The following is an 18,660-nucleotide window of genomic DNA, read 5'->3' as shown; positions in this document are numbered from 1 at the left end:
TTGCAACAACACTGTTATATGTGTTGTTAATATGCCTGTATCACTAAATAAAATGCTTTTGTATGGTGCAGAATTCAAGAACTCTATACGAGTGGAACAATCAGAAGAAGAAGAGATAGAGGGCAAACATATGAGTTTACGAGGAATTCGTCCACATCACGCATGAAAAACATCAAGAATTAGAATAGATTAAGATTTAATCCACCGGTTACGTATTACGTCAGACCCCTTTTACAGCCAAACGTAAATGATGAAAATGATAGTGATAATGAGATGAATAATGTTTATTGCTGTTATTTTGTTTGTATAGTGTTTATATATAACTATACATTGTTCGGTTGTATAATATACATTCGAATGCAGTGTAACTAATACACAAATATATGTATACATTAATACATGAATGTTGGTCTTTATTTTTGCTCACATAATTCCAATTTGACATCATGAGACAAACTATTAATATAATTCTCCTGAAAATATTGGTATGAATACGATTTAAATAAGAAATAAAGCGGATAAAAAGATAGTAAAGAAATGATATTAAGAAAACACAAATTCAGCTGAAACATTCAGTGGAATACGAATTATACACGTTTAAGGACTCTCACAGAAGTGAAAAAAGTATCCTCACATCCGTAGACTTTTGGCCATGAATTAGTCAAAGGTGACCAGTGTGCAGTGGGGTTGCGGCGACACCCTGCCACTACGCTATTATCAATATTGTTAAAATTACGTGATTTTTTTCATCATTTTTGTTAATATTATAGTTGTCATTATTATTATTATTATCATAATCAATATTACTAATCTTATTCGTCTTTTTATATTTATATTTTATCATTTTTATTCCATCATCATCATCATGTCATCACTGTTGAAATGATCACCATTTTTTTAGCGTTACATTCATTGCAATTTTCATTATCCTTATCGTTATCAATAGTACAACTAGACTCATAGCTGCGTCGACTAGGAGGCAGGACGGGCACGATCCTTTAGATAGCAATGCCTGCGTCTGCCAGTGAGATATGCCCCACCTTTTCTTTATTAATATCAGTCATTATTATTCCTTGTTATCATTGATACGATTTTCATGCTGTCCTTATCATCATTATTATCCAACAATATTATTACAATTGTCCATATTGCTATGGTTATTGAATTTCCTGTTGTTATTATACTTATAACTATAATGATAATGATAATGAAAATAATACTAATGATAATAGAAGTAATTATTATCATCATAATCACTATCATTATTATTTATATTATCGTTATTATTATTGTTATACTTGTTATCAATAGTGTTATCATCACTAGTAATATTATTACCACTGTTATTATTATTATATATATTTATATTGCTCTTATTATTATCACTACTACACTACTATTATCATAAATTTTAATGTTTTTATCATCATCATTGTTATTACTTTAATATTGTTATTACCAACATTGTTATTGTTATCATTATTATTTTTAGAATTATCAAAACTGCTATTATAATTATTACCATTAACATTGTTATGACTATTACTATCATCATATAAATTACTGTTATTTAAAGTATTATTACAATCATTGTTGCTGTTACTTTTATCATTACTATCAGTAGCAGTAGGAATTTCATTATTATTGTTATCATTTTCATTTTTATCATTATGATTGTTGTTACTATCCTTTTCATTGTTAATAATATAATGAATATTAATATCGTTATTTTTATTTTGATGGATTTATGATAATAATAATAATAGTAATAATAACGATAATAATAATAATAATAATAATAATAATAATAATAATAATAATAATAAAAATAATAGTAATAACAATACAGGTAATACTAACACTAATAATGAAAATAGTATAAATGATATCAATATGAAAAATAAGAAATAACATTAGCAATATTAACATCAGTAATAAAGACAATAATAATGTTAATAATTCTAACAACAACAACAATAATAGTAATGGTAATGATAGCAATAAAAAGGTAATGATGATAATGGTAATAAAAATAATGGAAATGGTTATAAAAATGATAATGATAAAATAATAGGAATGAACAGAATGATGATGATGGTGATAAAAACAATGATAATAATAATAATAAGATTCGCAAGAACGACAGTAACAATAATGAATTAAATAATAATGAAAATAATAAAGAGGATAAATATAATATCGATAATAACCATAATGATATAAAAGATTGAAAAAAAATATATATATAATGCGAACAAAAATTAATGATGGTAATGAAAATTCTATTACGAAGAAGAAGAATAGTCTCAATAGCTATATTAATTAAAAAAAAAAGTTAAACTATATTACAGCTAGAATTCTCTTGCTTGGTTTCGAGTATATTTTTGCTTTTGCTCTTGCCATTTGCGTTTTTTATTCATTTTCGTTCTATATTTACCGCTCGGAGGCTTAATCTCGCCGCTCGCCTCTCCCTTTGTATTTTCCCTTGTCACGATGTTAGCTTTTGCTTTGGATTTTTTTACGCAGATAGATAGATTGATTGACAGATATGTGTCCGTTTTTGTACACACGCACACACATATGTATATATATACATACATGTGTCTGTGTGTGTGTGTGTGTGTGTAAAGCATTTCTTGTAGCATTCCCGAAACCCAAATATTTTGACACATGTTTCCCCTTTACGGGGACCGTCTGTTTTTTTTCGATTTCTCGATTTTTCTTCCCATTGTCGATTTTTTCGAAATCGGCCGAACTGCTTTATTGCCCCCCCAAAAACCAAAATCCCCCCCCCCCAAAAAAAAAGAAGAAAAAAGAAAAAAGAAAATTGAAAATGCAGCGAGGGGTGGAAATCCTCACGTCTTCAAAAACGATAAAATATTTAATTTATTATTATTATTTTTTTTTTTTGGGGGGGGGGGGGCAGAATTACCCTATAGCTACAACTTGTTTTTTGCACTTTTTTTCGATTTCAACTTTGTGTGTGAATTTTTGAAGTAGGCCACTTCACGAAAATCAAAACAAGTGAAAACTTGCTTACATTTGTCTACTTTGCAAGAATCACAGGCAAATACTGGAAAAAGTGAAAAGAACAAATTGTAGATATTTTATTTTTCTACAAAATAAGCCATAATACTTTAAGTTTGGGCAAAAATTGCGCCTGTGAGGATTTCCACGACAGCTAAAGGTGGTGTACCGAGATATCGGCATTTTTCGTTTTCTTCATCTTTCCTTGACTATCTTGGTATCAACAAAACAAGGTATGAGATTAGTCTTCCTACATCATAATCCTCTATCATCTACCTGCATTACGAAGTCTTGCGGACATTGCCAGCACGTAACGGTTTCTCAAAATCTTACGTATAGTGCAGAGGGGTGGCAGTGATCTGGGGTCTATAGGCCTACATTGGCCATTTAAAAAAAAAAATCTCAAAAATTCAAAAAAAATCATACAGCCATTTTCATGTATGAATAGAACTATCTTTCTACTATTATAGGCAGAAGCCATTTTTGAGAAGTCGACCTTACTTTTTTTTGGGTGAATATTTTCCGGTGACTGTCAAAAGATCCTAATAGGAGATTTTGAAAATATATGTCACTTTTATAAGCACATGAAAATATTGTAGATCCTTATGGCAGCATGTAATAGAACTATTATTCAGCTACAAAATGAACCATAATACGTTAAAATCGGACCGAAAATACGTGTGCTATGCGTAAAAATGTAAATCGTGGTCTTTTGCCTTTTCTTTATTTAAACATTTTACATGACAACTCATGTACGAAATACTTTTTATTGATATAATTATGTATTATTTACCTATTATTGTTGCTCTAATGGGGTTTTACAACGTATAATATTGGTTGAAAGAATAACCTTTTTCCAGTCGGACGGGAATCCTATTATCCCTTTCACGGCGCGGCATGGGCGTCAAAGAGCGATGACTCAGCACTCTTTACCTATGGAGAGCAAGAATGTATAACTCTACGGGGCCGCGTTGCCATTTTTCACACTCCGACTCCCGTGAAAGTCGAAAAACGAGTACATTGCGATGTAAAAATATGTATATAAGGTATATAAGCACATATAGATCATTTTCGTGTACCCCATGACCTATTTATATTGTTTATTTGTTTGTTGATTTTTTTTGTTAGTCTGTGTTTTCAAATATTTCTGAAAGTTATGAATACATTTTAATGAGATTTTAACCAAAGGTGTGTTTTAACCTAACTTAGATACTTACGCATTTTGGTGGTGATGCGGACCATGGTTCGAAAAGTTATAAACAGATTTGATTTTTTTTTTTTTTTTTTTTACCAGAGGTTTGTCTTAGCCTAATTAATATTCCATAAAATTTTGGTGGTGATCTGGAACATTTGGCAAAACTACCCCCATTGGGAGGGGGGGGGGGAGGTTTGCTCATAGATCAACCCATGTATGATGAAAACATAAAGAAAATAAAGTACACCATATGAACGGCATATGCTTATTTATTTGTATGAAAAATTTCTTCATTATCGTTTTTTGGACGTTTGCCAGATTTTAAAAATTATTCCGAAAAAATGAAGGTTGGTCTCATTTTACGTGAAATTCAATATGCTTTCAGAAAAAAAATATATATATATTATATATACATATATATATTATATATATATATTATATATATACATATCATATATATGTACATATATATATATATATATATATATATATATATATATATATATATATATATATATATATTATATATATATTACATATATGTATTATATATATATATATATATATATATATTTTATATATATATATTATATATATATTATATATATATATATTATATATATATATATATATATTATATATATATATTATATATATATATATTACATATATATATATATATATATTATATATATATATATATATATATATATATATATATATAATATATATATATATATATATATATATATATATAATATATAAATAATAAATATATATAGTATATATATGATATGTATATATATAAATATATATAATATATAATATATATATATGTATGTATATCAATATATCTATCTATCTATCTATCTATCTATCTATCTATCTATCTGTCTATCTCTCTCTCTCTCTCTCTCTCTCTCTCTCTCTCTCTCTCTCTCTCTCTCTATATATATATATATATATATATATATATATATATATATATATGTATATATACATATACATATGAATTTAGGCGACATCCCGACAGAAAAAGAGGCGTAGAATGTAAACGGAAATTAATAAAAAGCGCAAAGGTAAAATCAAAAGTATAAGTAAACGCAATTGCAATCTGCAGACTTTGCAAAAAGGCAGATAACAAAGCAAAAGAGCGGTGCCATAATACTGCACAGTGAATTGAAAAGAGTTTTTTATTTCCTGCCGTTGGTACTGGTATTGTTCTTATATTTTCATTATCAATATATCCATTATCGTTATCAATTATATATTTTTTTTAATCCGTATCAATATGGTTATTATTTATATAAAGATCATTTTCCTACTTGTTGTTATCACTATTATTATCAGTTTTATCTTTGTTATTATGTTATCCTTATTATTATAATTATAATTATTTCTGTTATTACAATGTTTATAATCATCTGCATCATCATCGTTTTATTACCACTACATTATTATTATTATTATTATTATTATTATTATTATTATTATTATTATTATCATTCTTATTATTTTTATTATTATCACTACTGTTATTATCATCATCATTAATTTCAAAACTATTATCATCCTTTTCAATGTTATCATGATCAGTATCGTTATTACTATAATTGTTGTTATTATTATTTTTATTATTCTTATTCTTGTTCTTATTAGCATTATGATGATGGTGATGATTATCATGATGGTGATTATTGCTATGATTATAACTACTATCATCATTTTCATGATCATTAATACAATCAGATTTCCTATGGTGATGATGAGTATTATTACTAGTAGTACTATAATAATTGTTATTATTGTTACAATGATTATGAAAATGATCAATATCATTATGATCAATTTTATCATTGTCATTTTCCTTTCTGTTATTATTACCATCAAGAATAGTACTATTATTGTCATTAGTAGTAATAGCAGTAGTATTTGCAACATCATTATCAGTATTGTTATTATTATCATTATTATTAATAATAACATTACTATCATCATCATCATTATCATCATTAATCGCAATTGTACCTTTAGCATTTTAATAATAATCATTATTTTGTCGTTATCATCTTTATTATCATTATTTACAGTGTTTTCAACATTTTAGCATCATTAGTTTTGTCACTGCTTTAATTCTATCATTGTTATAATTATCATTAGCATTATTATTACTATTACTACTATATTTTATTATTATTACTATTATTTTTTTATCAATATTAGTAGTAGTATCAGTGTTGTCGTTGTTATAGTTATCATTGACATTGTTGCGATTATCATTATTATTGTTATTATCATTACTAGTATCATTAGTATGACTTTTATTACTATTATTATTATGATGATGTTGATGGTGATAATGAATCACTGTATATTATTATTATTTTGTCATTATCATTTTTATGTTAAATTTTATTATTATCATTATAATGGTTATTATTATCATAAATATCATTATTTTTTCATTATCATTATTAAAATCATCTATATCATTTGTACAGATATTACTTTTATTGTTGCTGTTGTTATCATTGTTATAATTGTCATTAACTAGCTGCTATGACCGAAGAACAACTAATGGTCTGTATATACAGGAAATTAAGTAGCGCGGAAGTAAAGCGGTATGATTGCAGGAGTTATTCTCTCATGGCATGGGAAGGAGGGCGTGTATATGTGTGTATGTGTGTGTGACAAAAGGTGCGTTAACAGTGTGTTAGAAGTGAAAAAGGGTGAAAAATGAGCTTAATACTGGAAAGTAGAGGGACCCAGCAAATTTGATTAGTGAGTACACCCCACAGGTTGGATGCGAGCAGGAGGAACAAGAATTCTGGAATGAAGTAGAGGCAGAGATACAGACCATTCCGAGGGGGGAGAGGATTGTTATCGGAACAGACTTCATTGGAAATGTAGGAGAATGTAATAAAGGTGATGGAAATGTGATGGGCAAGTGCGACATAGAAGAGAGAAACACAGAGGGACAGATCTGTGTTTAATGCGGAAAGGAGTAGTTAGCAGCTGTTTTCAGAAAAGAGGAGCGCAACGGCAAGAGGAAAGGGTGCACAAATAGATTATATTCTGTGTAGAATATGCAGTCTGTAAAGGTTAAAAATTGTAAGGTTGTGCCCTCGGCAACAACGAGTTCTGATTAGCACAGTTAACACTGGAGTGAATACCGAGAGGAAAGCGAGAATTAAATAAAAAATCAAATAGAGGAATTGAAAGTAGGAGGTGTAGACCGCACCATTCATGGACGAGGTGAGGCAAGCTTTAGCAGAAAGGGAGGGTTAGCTGGGTAGAGATCTCGAAAACACATACATAGCATGCCACTGGATACAGGAATCGGACAAGGAGGCCTGGAGGTGAATGAGGTAATGTTGGACAGTATGAAAAGTAAGGAAGAGGCAAAGAAGAAATGAGAGAAATAAAAGGTGAATGAGGTAGTATAGGACAAGAAAAGAAGAAATGCAAAAACAAGGGGAAGTTGAAAGCCACCAGGTTTAAGAGAACTGTGGTTAAATAAAGGAGGTGGAGGCAAACGCAAAATAAAAGGTATATGAGAAGCTATATGAAATGTTAGACACTATGGAAGGGGAGGAAGACTTTAACCGACTGACCAAACAAATGAATAAAAATGGGATAGATATACTGTGTGTAAAATGATAAATGTAGATGGAAATGTGTTGCCAAATGATTTATTGTTTTTGTTGATGTTGCTGTTATTATTATCATTGTTTTAATAATAATAATTAATAATGATAATCATTATTGTTAATATTAATAATAATGATAATGATAATGATAATGATGATGATGATGATGATGATGATGATGATGATGATGATGATGATGATGATGATGATGATGATGATGATGATGATGATGATAATGATAATAGTAATAATAATAGTTTCACCAATAATACCTTATAATGATAAGGTATTATAAATACTATTACTACTAATGTTATCATTATCATTTATCATTATTATCATTATTATATTTTACTTGTATAGCAATTATCATTATTCTTTAAAAATATTACTATTACTTTTGTTATGCTTGTTATCATCATTCTCATTGTGATTATTATTATTGTTATTCCTATCTACATCTTTATCATTATCTTATTTGAGAGCGCATACCTCCGCCAGGGTAATAGAATCACTGATGCAATAAAAATATTCATGCATAAAAAATGCATGAAGTACAAGTAAACATAATCTTTGCGGAGACAAGGCAATGGGAGAAACTGGTACAGTCATTCAAAAATTTCTGGATTGGGATTACCAATAAAATCTAATGAAATCAAAGTTCGGCTAAGACACACCTCTGGTTTTCATAAATATCTGTTCATAACTTTTTGAGGTGCATTTGCAGTCGGGATAACTCAGGCAGACGTCAGCCTCTTGCAGAATCAAGTTCAGGCTGCTCCGCTAAGTTTCACTTTTCTGTTTGTCTAAATGTTTGTCCTTATTTTATGAGTGATTTATAAGCTTTCGGTTATAAATCGCTTTGTTTGCGGCAAGTGTTACACACATCGCTTGGGCCATTACCTCTGCAAATATGTATTCCTTATAATTCGGAATGCTTTCTCTACAATAGAACTTCCATTTCATGGAAATAAAGTATAAGATAAATAAGGTACAACTATAAAAGGGGCGAGTTCTGATGTTTTGCTGGGAGAGTGGCAGTGTACATACACAACCAATTTAATTATTATCACCTTTGAATATCGGGACACAGGTCACTATTGAAATCCGCTGACTGTTATAAAATTTCAAAATGAGAGAAAAGAAGAAAAGAAAAGAAAGAAAGAAAAAGGCGGAACCGTGTCGTCCCGCCCTTTCTCTGCCTCAGGTCTGGTGGCTGGCTTCCCTCGAGGGGCCATCCTCACAGTCGCGCCAATTAAGTACCACTCAATTTCGTAGTTCTTGTGTGCGGCTTCTTGGAACTGTTTTCGAATGTTCAAAACGCTTATTTAGAAGGTATTCCACGCAACTCATAAGATTATTCTAGAATACGCTGTGCTGCCCCGCGCAGGTACTTCGTCTGCATGTGGGCTCTCGCGCCTTGGGCGCTGCCGGCGCTTCGTCTCGTCGTTTTGATTGGTCAGAGGCTGCCGGCGCTTCGTCTCGTCGTTTTGATTGGTCAGAGGCTGCCGGCGCTTCGTCTCGTCGTTTTGATTGGTCAGAGGCTGCCGGCGCTTCGTCTCGTCGTTTTGATTGGTCAGAGGCTGCCGGCGCTTCGTCTCGTCGTTTTGATTGGTCAGAGGCTGCCGGCGCTTCGTCTCGTCGTTTTGATTGGTCAGAGGCTGCCGGCGCTTCGTCTCGTCGTTTTGATTGGTCAGAGGCTGCCGGCGCTCGTGCGCGCATGTCCGATTGGAAAAGTGTTGATATGAATATTTATAATAGGATTAATATAAATAATTTCTTACTCCGTTTGTTATTATTACTAGCATTATAATACTTATTATTGTTTAATTATGATGATGAATGTAATTATTATTATTATTATTATTATAAATTCTGTTATTTTACAATTATTATCATAATAATGATTATCATAATTTTCATTAATATCATTATCAGTATAATTATTATTATTATCATTATCATTTCTAGTGTCATTATTATATATATTGTTATTATTATTACCATTACTATTATCAACATCATCATTGTTATCATTATCATTATTTATGTCATCACTATCATTAGTAAAATGAGCATTAGGTTGTAAAAGTATTATCTTTATTTTACCATTATCAGTATTAATTTAATTATAATCTATGTTGTTATTATTACTAAATATTTTTTTTTTCAATTTGATACCAGTTATTATTAAAGCAATAATGATGATTATGATAATATTTTGTTATCATTATTATTAATTATTATTATCATTATTATACTTATAGTTGGTTTCTATTTTAAATATTTCCATTATCATGATGATCATCGTTAATATTATCATGAAATTTTCATCCTGGATATCATTGTTATAATAATAATGATGATCATCATTATTAATAATATTATAATTGCTAATATTATTATAAGTATAATTATTATTATTCGTACTTTATTAGTATCATCATCATTATTAGTGTTATTATTACTATTAGAATTATTATTATCATTGATATCATTATTATTACTAATACTAATATCATTATTGATGTTGATGTTGCTGTTACTATTATCGTCGTCGTTATGTTTCGCTGTCATTTTTATTATCAATATTATCAACTAAGATTTTTATTATCATTATTATTGTAATTATAATCACTATCATTATTATCTTCATTATTATTATCATTGTCATCAATATCAACTTGCCATTACAATTATGATAACTGTTATGATCATTTTCATAATTGTTATGATCATCATTATTATTGCTATTTTTATTAATATTACTATCATTATTACTATTATTATTATTATTATTATTATTATTATTATTATTATTATTATTATTATTATTATTATTATTATTATTATTATTATTATTATTATTATTATTTTTATTATTATTATTATTTTCATCATGGTTATTATTTTTGTTATCATTATCAGTATTATCATCATCATTGTTACTTGGTGATGTTGATTCATTATCATTATTAGTTTTTGTATCATTTTTAGTGTCATTGTTATCATTATTGTTATGATTATTTTATCATTGTTATTATCATTATTGATATTACTATTATTTTTATTATGATAGGATTGATTGGTAATTATTATTTGATTTTTGTTACTGTTATAGTTTGTTGTTGTCATCTTGATTGTTGGGGTTACATTTATTGTTATTAGTAATATCGTCATTTCACATTAATTTAACATCAATTTTATCATTATTATTATCATTACTATCCTCATCATCATATAGATCATTGATAATAATATTAATAGCAATGATAATATTAACAATAATAATATTATTAATAATACCATTATTCCAATCATTGTACCATTATTACTTTTATTATTACCGTAGTTAGCAGCACCATTATTATTACTATCATTACTGTTATCATTATTAATAATATTAGTGTTGTCAATGTTATTGCTATTATAAGCATTACTAGTTATTGTTATTGTCATTGGGTTGAGTCTTTTTGTTTGTTTTGTTTTGTCTTTTATTTCGATCTTTTCTTTTTCTATTTCAGTGGTGTTTTCCCTTTTTAGAGCCGGCTTCTCTTTTTTCGATTTTATACAATCTCAACTGCTTTGCTTTTTATGGGCATATTGTAAGAAAGAAAAAAATCCTTAAAATAATTTCGATTTACTCTAATCGTATAGACCTTGAAAAAAATAAGATAATGACCCCAACACAGAGAGAAATGATAGTAACTTTGTTATCCTTTGAGATAATTAAATGAAATATGGAATATAAAGAAAATGGGGTCCAATAAGTATACTGGGACGTCTAAAATATCATTAGAGACAATAACTGATTAACCCAATTAAATGTTCACTCAATTAGCTACTGAGAAGAGAATAAGTAAAGATGAATGACTAACTTCCTTGCTTCTTCTGATAATCAAATTAAATCTGGAAAATAAAGAAGAAAGTTTGTAGTCAAGCCCCTGGGCTCTCTGTAATATCATTTCAGCTGTTAATTAGTCAATGGGTAAATAAGTTAATTCATCTAATCAATTACTTAATTAGCACCCACAATGCAGTCCTCCTGGAAGTTGAGAAGTGGATGCAACACCTGAAACATTAATTAATTGATTTAATCAACAATCAACGAGCAATCAACAAGAAAAATTATGAATGAGGAAAACTATAATACATCCATTTAATCAAACAAAATAATCAAATCTCATTCTCAGATAAATTAGAATTCTTTGTGTTATAAGACCAATATATCATAACAAATCCATCTTCGAGTGACTATTTCACTGTTTATTTGGGTGGCAAATTCGGCCCTTGGAGCTCTTATAAATATTTACAAAGATGGCGGCGTTGGTGTCAACCCCGACTTTGAAGCCATAGAAAGTCTCGTATCCATTCAATTCAAATGAAACTTCACCAGTACTTGGTTAAATGTTTGTGAAAAATGTCTACATCCCTTGACTTAATGTCCTTAGCCTCTAGGATGTTTTGGATTTGAGTGATTTTTTGGACCTGCTAGAAAATCTGGAACCGCCAATAGATCGGAAAAATTCGACAACGAGGCTGCAGCTTGGGTTCCCAATGATGTCATATCAAAATTTCTTGGCTATTGGTCGAGTCAAACGGCGCGAATCACATTCTTCATAGAGCGACACCTGGGGCACCCAAGAAAGTATCCACCTCAGCAGCGTCAAAAAACCGGGGCCATCAACCAGCGTATTGTAACATATTTTTTTGAGCCTCAAAGGTCTTTTTACTGTACTTTTTATAAGCTTAACTTATTTAGATATATTTCATGTCTATTATTATCGCTAATCTTTCGAGCATTTTAGACTAGTCTTTTACTTTTATCTTAATACTGTTTATTCAATATTTTAAATTCTATTTCAACTTGTGACTGTTAATAAATTTTTCTTCTGGCCTTTTAAAAATATATGTTTTAAACTGGATGGTTCAGTCTGAATTTTTATTGTGCGAAAGATGTATAGATCGTGACACCAAGAACACGGCACGAAATATATTGCCTGGACTAGATACCTTGTGTGTTACTACCTCTTGTTTTTTGAGAAGTTGGACATGATCCTTTTTTGTTTTAGTGATTATGCTTTATACACGTATATAAATTTAATATTCTAAGTTTCCTTGTCATTTGTTTAGTAACTTAAAGAATTAATCAAATGATTATAGACCATTTTAACTTTTCAACTGTTTTACATATTTATGATATTAAGCACAAATGAGTTCTTAAGACGCATTTAGGAAGTGTTACTTTGGCTTGCCTGAGAATTACCGATAAAAACTAAAGGAGCTCCACCTGCTCTACCTAATATAAATAAAAATCTCATACGCTGCACGTCAGGTTAATGATTATGCTTGCTTGTATATATATATATATATATATATATATATATATATATATATATATATATATATATATATATATATTATAATTAAATAAATATTAACATCCACAGACCAAGAACACTAGGGCTGGGACCATCAAATATATTAGTTCACCTATAACAAATATAGTTTCAAGCCAATCTATTGGGAGAAAGTCCAATACATAACCTAATGTGGGTGGGTGCTTCATGCGCAGGGTGGTGTGAAGCGATGGAGTGGTAGTCTAGTTAATGTTAAGAGCTTCTGCATGCCTTCTCGCTTACAGCTGCCACCGCTGGCTAGCCTCGTGCGAAAAAGGGAGCAGCTCTGCATAAGCCTCCCCCTGACAGTGCATAGCCTCTCCATCATCGAGACTCCCTGCAGTGCCTCCTCGTGGCCACCCATGGAAACTGGGTACCTTGCGGTTCCAGGCTAAACTGAGGGGGATCTCGGAGCAGCAGGAGGCCCCAGAGGTTTAAGGTCATGGCCCACCGGCGTGTGGACACGCCCTGGCCCTGTACCAACTCCTGCCCCCTAGCCCCCTGGGGTTAATGGGAGGCTCGGGGGAGGTGGGCCTTGCCAGTCCTCCTCCCCCCAGATATAAACCAATCGGCAGTGAACCTTATAATTGGAGAGGCTGGGAGGAGGGGAAAAGCCCCTCCCACCCAGCAAGTGAGGCGGACTGTGGGCCCTGCTGGGAGGGCGACTGCTGGAGCGCAGGCTGGGAACGAGGACTACCCGTCTCGCCTGCGCTCTGGTGGCCGCCAGCCCAGAGTGAAGCTTGTGGGGGAAAGCCCTCGGGAACCCCACAGGTGGATGATGGGGCACGCAGCCCGCCACCCCCTTTTATATGGGGCAGCGTCGGTGGGGGTGGCAGAGGTGGCATCCACCCGGAGCGACTGCCAGAGGCTGAACCTCAGGCGAGAAGTTAGGGTGGGGGCTTGGAACGTCCGTTCTTTGCGTCAGGATGATCGGTTGCCTCTACTGTCGAGGGAACTGGGGAGGCTGAGAGTTGAAGTGGCTGCTCTCTCGGAAGTGAGGAGGCCTGGCAGCGGCATGACCAGTGTAGGTGGCTACACCTATTACTGGTCGGGCCGCAGCGATGGCCACCATCTCCAAGGAGTAGCCATTGCCGTCTCCAGCAGACTCCAGCCCTTGGTAGTAGAGGTTACTCCTGTTGATGAGCGTATAATGGTATTGAGATTGAAGCTTTCTTTTGGCTTCATGTCTCTTATTGCTGTGTACGCTCCTACTGATGTTTGTAAACTTGACGTGAAAGAGATGTTCTACGCCAAACTTACATCTGTGGTAGACAGATGTCCCCGACGAGATATTCGCATTGTTCTGGGCGACTTCAATGTGGTATCTGGCTGTGATCGAGCTGGCTATGAGATGTCTGTCGGTCCCCATGGTTCAGGAGCTGATGCCGATTGCGAGAATAGCCTCTTTTTTCCGGGACTTTACTAGGTCCCAGAAATTGAGGATTTCTGGCTCCTGGTACCAGCGCCCAGACCCACATCGCTGGACATGGTACAGTGATGCGGGTAACGCAGCCAAGGAGATCGACCACATACTTGTTAGCACTCGTTGGAGGATCCTTCAGAATTGCAGGGTGTACAGGAGTGCTGAGTTCTGTGGTACTGACCATAGATTGGTTGTGGCTACCCTCCGGGTCCACTTCAAAACCCCCCAGCGGTCAAATGATCACCCTACGATGTTTCATTTGGACAGGCTGAGGGAGGGGGAGTGTGCCCGCGGGTTTGCTGAGGCAATCTCTGATCGTTTCGCAGTGCTTGGCAGTCTGACAGACCCTGTTCTTCTGTGGGATACCTTTAAGCATGAAACGCTTGATGCAGCTCAAGATACGATTGGTGTACGCCCGAGAGCAGTACAGAATTCCATCTCGCGGGAGACACTGGAAGCCACAGATGCATGTCGTGCGGCTCGTCTGACAGGGGATCGGGAATTGCACCGTTCTCATGTGCGCAGAACTCGGTCCCTGTTAAGAAGGGACAAGGAACAGTTTATTAGGAGTCTTGCAGAGGAGGTAGAAGGCCATTTCTTAGTAAATGACCTTCGTCCTGCATACCAAGCTCTGAGAAAGCTGAACTCCAAGCCCTCTTCACAGGTGACAGCAGTTCGCTCAGTAAGTGGTCTGATCGTTTCAGATCCTGTTGCGGTGCGGGAACGTTGGGCTGAGTATTTTGAGCAGCTGTACCAGGTTGACCCACCAACAGTTAACTTGTATGCGGGTAGTGTCGAGATCCCGCTGCCGAATCCACCTATCAGTGAGGACCCTCCCTCCCTAACTGAAGTTAGGGGGGCGATTTCCAAGCTGAAGAGTGGTAAAGCAGCTGGTATCTGCGGCATACCAGCTGAACTGTTAAAGGCTGGTGGTGAACCTATGGCACGGGGGTTACATGCTGTCCTGGCTGCCATCTGGCAGTCCGGTTCCATTCCTCCTGACCTGTTGAGGGGTGTGGTCATCCCTCTCTGGAAGGGGAAGAGGGACCGTTGGGACTGCAGCAATCACCGAGGTATCACACTGCTCAGTGTACCAGGCAATGTTCTCGCCCACATCTTTCTGAGACGTATCAGAGGCCATCTACTGAGGCACCAGAGACTGGAGCAATCCGGATTCACTCCTGGTAAGTCCACAATAGACCGTATCCTCGCGCTTCGAGTCATTGTAGAGCGCCGTTGTGAGTTCGGGCGTGGGCTGCTTGCAGCCTACATCGACCTCAAGAAGGCGTTTGATACGGTGCATCGGGAGTCACTTTGGGAGATCCTGAGGCTGAGAGGAATACCAACAAGGATTATTGGACTAATAGCAAGCCTGTATACTGGTACTGAAAGTGCTGTAAAGTGTGGTGGGGGCCTGTCGAGCTTCTTTCCTGTTAGTTCAGGAGTGAGGCAAGGCTGTGTCCTTGCACCAACTCTTTTCAACACTTGCATGGACTGGATACTGGGCAGAGCTACTGTTCAAAGTCATTGTGGGACAACGCTGGGCAATATCAAGGTTACAGACCTTGACTTTGCTGATGACGTTGCCATTCTATCTGAGTCTTTGGAAACCCTAGTGGCGGCTCTCGATGCATTTAGCAATGAAGCGAAGCCCCTGGGTCTAGAGGTCTCCTGGACCAAGACCAAGGTCCAGGAATTTGGGGACTTGATAGGAGAACCTGTTCAGTCGGTACGTGCTTGCGGCGAGGACATTGAAGTCACAGAGAGCTTTACATACCTTGGTAGTGTAGTTCATAACTCTGGGCTGTCAGACCATGAAGTCAGCAGACGGATTGGCCTGGCAGCAGGGGTCGTGAACTCTCTCAACAAGAGTATTTGGAGATGTCGGTACCTGTGCAGAAGGACCAAGCTTCGGGTTTTCAAGGCCCTGATAATGCCAGTTTTGCTATACGGTAGTGAAACCTGGACATTGTCCTGTGCCTTGGAGGCTCGTCTTGAAGCCTTTTGCAATAGGTCCTTGCGCCAGATCATGGGGTACTGTTGGCGGGACCATGTGTCCAACCAACGGTTGCACCGTGAGACTGGCACAAGCCCTGTTATCTGCACAATCCGTGATCGCCAACTCAGGCTATACGGCCACCTGGCTCGCTTTCCTCAGGATGATCCTGCCCATCAGGTCGTCTCTATTCGAGACAACCCTGGGTGGAGGAGGCCTGTGGGACGACCGAGGAAGTTATGGCTTGGGCAGATCGACCAAACCTGCCGTGAAGAACTAGAGATGGGCCGAGTCCCTGCTTGGCGCCTAGCCATGAGGGATCCTCGTAGGTGGAAACGAAGGGTGGATGCGGCTATGCGCCCCCGTCGGCGTCAGCCCCCATGATGATGATGAAAGCTAAACAGTGAGCATACAATAAAATGGCCAATATAGCATACTTACCCCCATCCTTAAACCGACACAGCAACGATGAAAGCTCACCAACACTCTTGTATTTTGAAGTATGACTTGACTGTATGCAGTGCCGTTTTATTAAATATTTTTCTCGTTTCGTTGTTTGTATTTTCCATGCATTTTCCGTTTTACCAGATTACTTCCGTTCTTTCTAAACTAGCCATTCAATTTTATGTTCACTTTTTAGTGTTGTCCAATTTTGATTACTTTAATTTCATCTTTTACTTATTTTGTTAGCTTAATCTAAGTTCTCTAGTTCGTAAAGCTCCAATTCAGGGTTTTTATGTTTATCATTTTATAATAACAAATATAGTTAACTTTCTCCCAGCAGATTAGCTTGAAAATGGACTTCCGTTAATTAATATGATTGTCCCAGCCCTGGTGTTTCTCTTATTATTTTTCATCATCATTATTGGCATTATCACTTTTATTATCGTTATTGTTGTTGTTATCATCATTTTCATAATGATTACTATTGTTATTATTATTATTATTATTTTATTTCATTATTACTTTTTGTATCATTCAGTACATTACGATTATCAATAGTATCAATATTAATTATTATTATTGTTGTCCTTTTCATTATTATCATCATTATTATTTACAATCATCTTTATCATTGCTTTTATAATGATTATGATGATATTCATTTTGAATTCCTTCATGTTTGAATTTGTGCCTTTATTTGTGTTTCCGTCACTTTTGTATTTCTATACTGTCATTGCTTTATTATCAATGTCATACTTTTATCGCAGCTCTTTCTTTGTGCCTTTACTAATATTGTTGATCTCGTATATGAGCTTTCCCTACATTTTTCTTTTTTTTTTACTTTTGCTTGGCTTTTTATTTTTATATATTTTTTAAAGATTTTTTACTGCACAAGGTGCCATTTACCTTACATCTATGATCTTGTTAAATACAAGCACCAGTCAGCAATCCTGTTGATACCTTTCACTTGGAACGTCAGCGAACGAGATAAATATCGACAGAAGTTGAGATATTTTAGTTCCTCACATCTCATTTCTGCTGAGAGTGGGCTCTGACCTTGTGGTTTATGTAACAAATAATTCTACTGCAAATCTCAGATACCATATTTATTTATCTTCCTTGTAAATTTTATTAGACGTTCCAGCAAGCCTCGAGCGCCTTTCAATTTTTGCCTTCACATTATATTTTTAGTTTTAAACTGATATTTTCATACGTGGGAATTGTGTGTTTATTCGTCCTTTCCAAAAGCATTACGGTGTCTCTTTATTATTATTATTATTGTTATTATCATTATCATTATCATTATCATTATCATTATCATCATTGTTATTGTTATAATAATAATAATAATAATTATTATTATTATTATTATTATTATCATTATCATTATTATCATGAATTTTGATATCATTATTGTTATTATTTTTGTTAATCTTGATATTATTATTATTGTTATTATAATAATAACAATAATAATAATAATAATAATAATTATTATTATTACTATTTTATTGTTATTACCGTTA

Source organism: Penaeus vannamei, chromosome 12, assembly GCF_042767895.1.
Source record: "Penaeus vannamei isolate JL-2024 chromosome 12, ASM4276789v1, whole genome shotgun sequence".
NCBI classification, from domain to species: domain Eukaryota; kingdom Metazoa; phylum Arthropoda; class Malacostraca; order Decapoda; family Penaeidae; genus Penaeus; species Penaeus vannamei.
The sequence above is the reverse complement of the archived record's forward strand: the minus strand, read 5'-3'. Positions refer to the sequence as shown.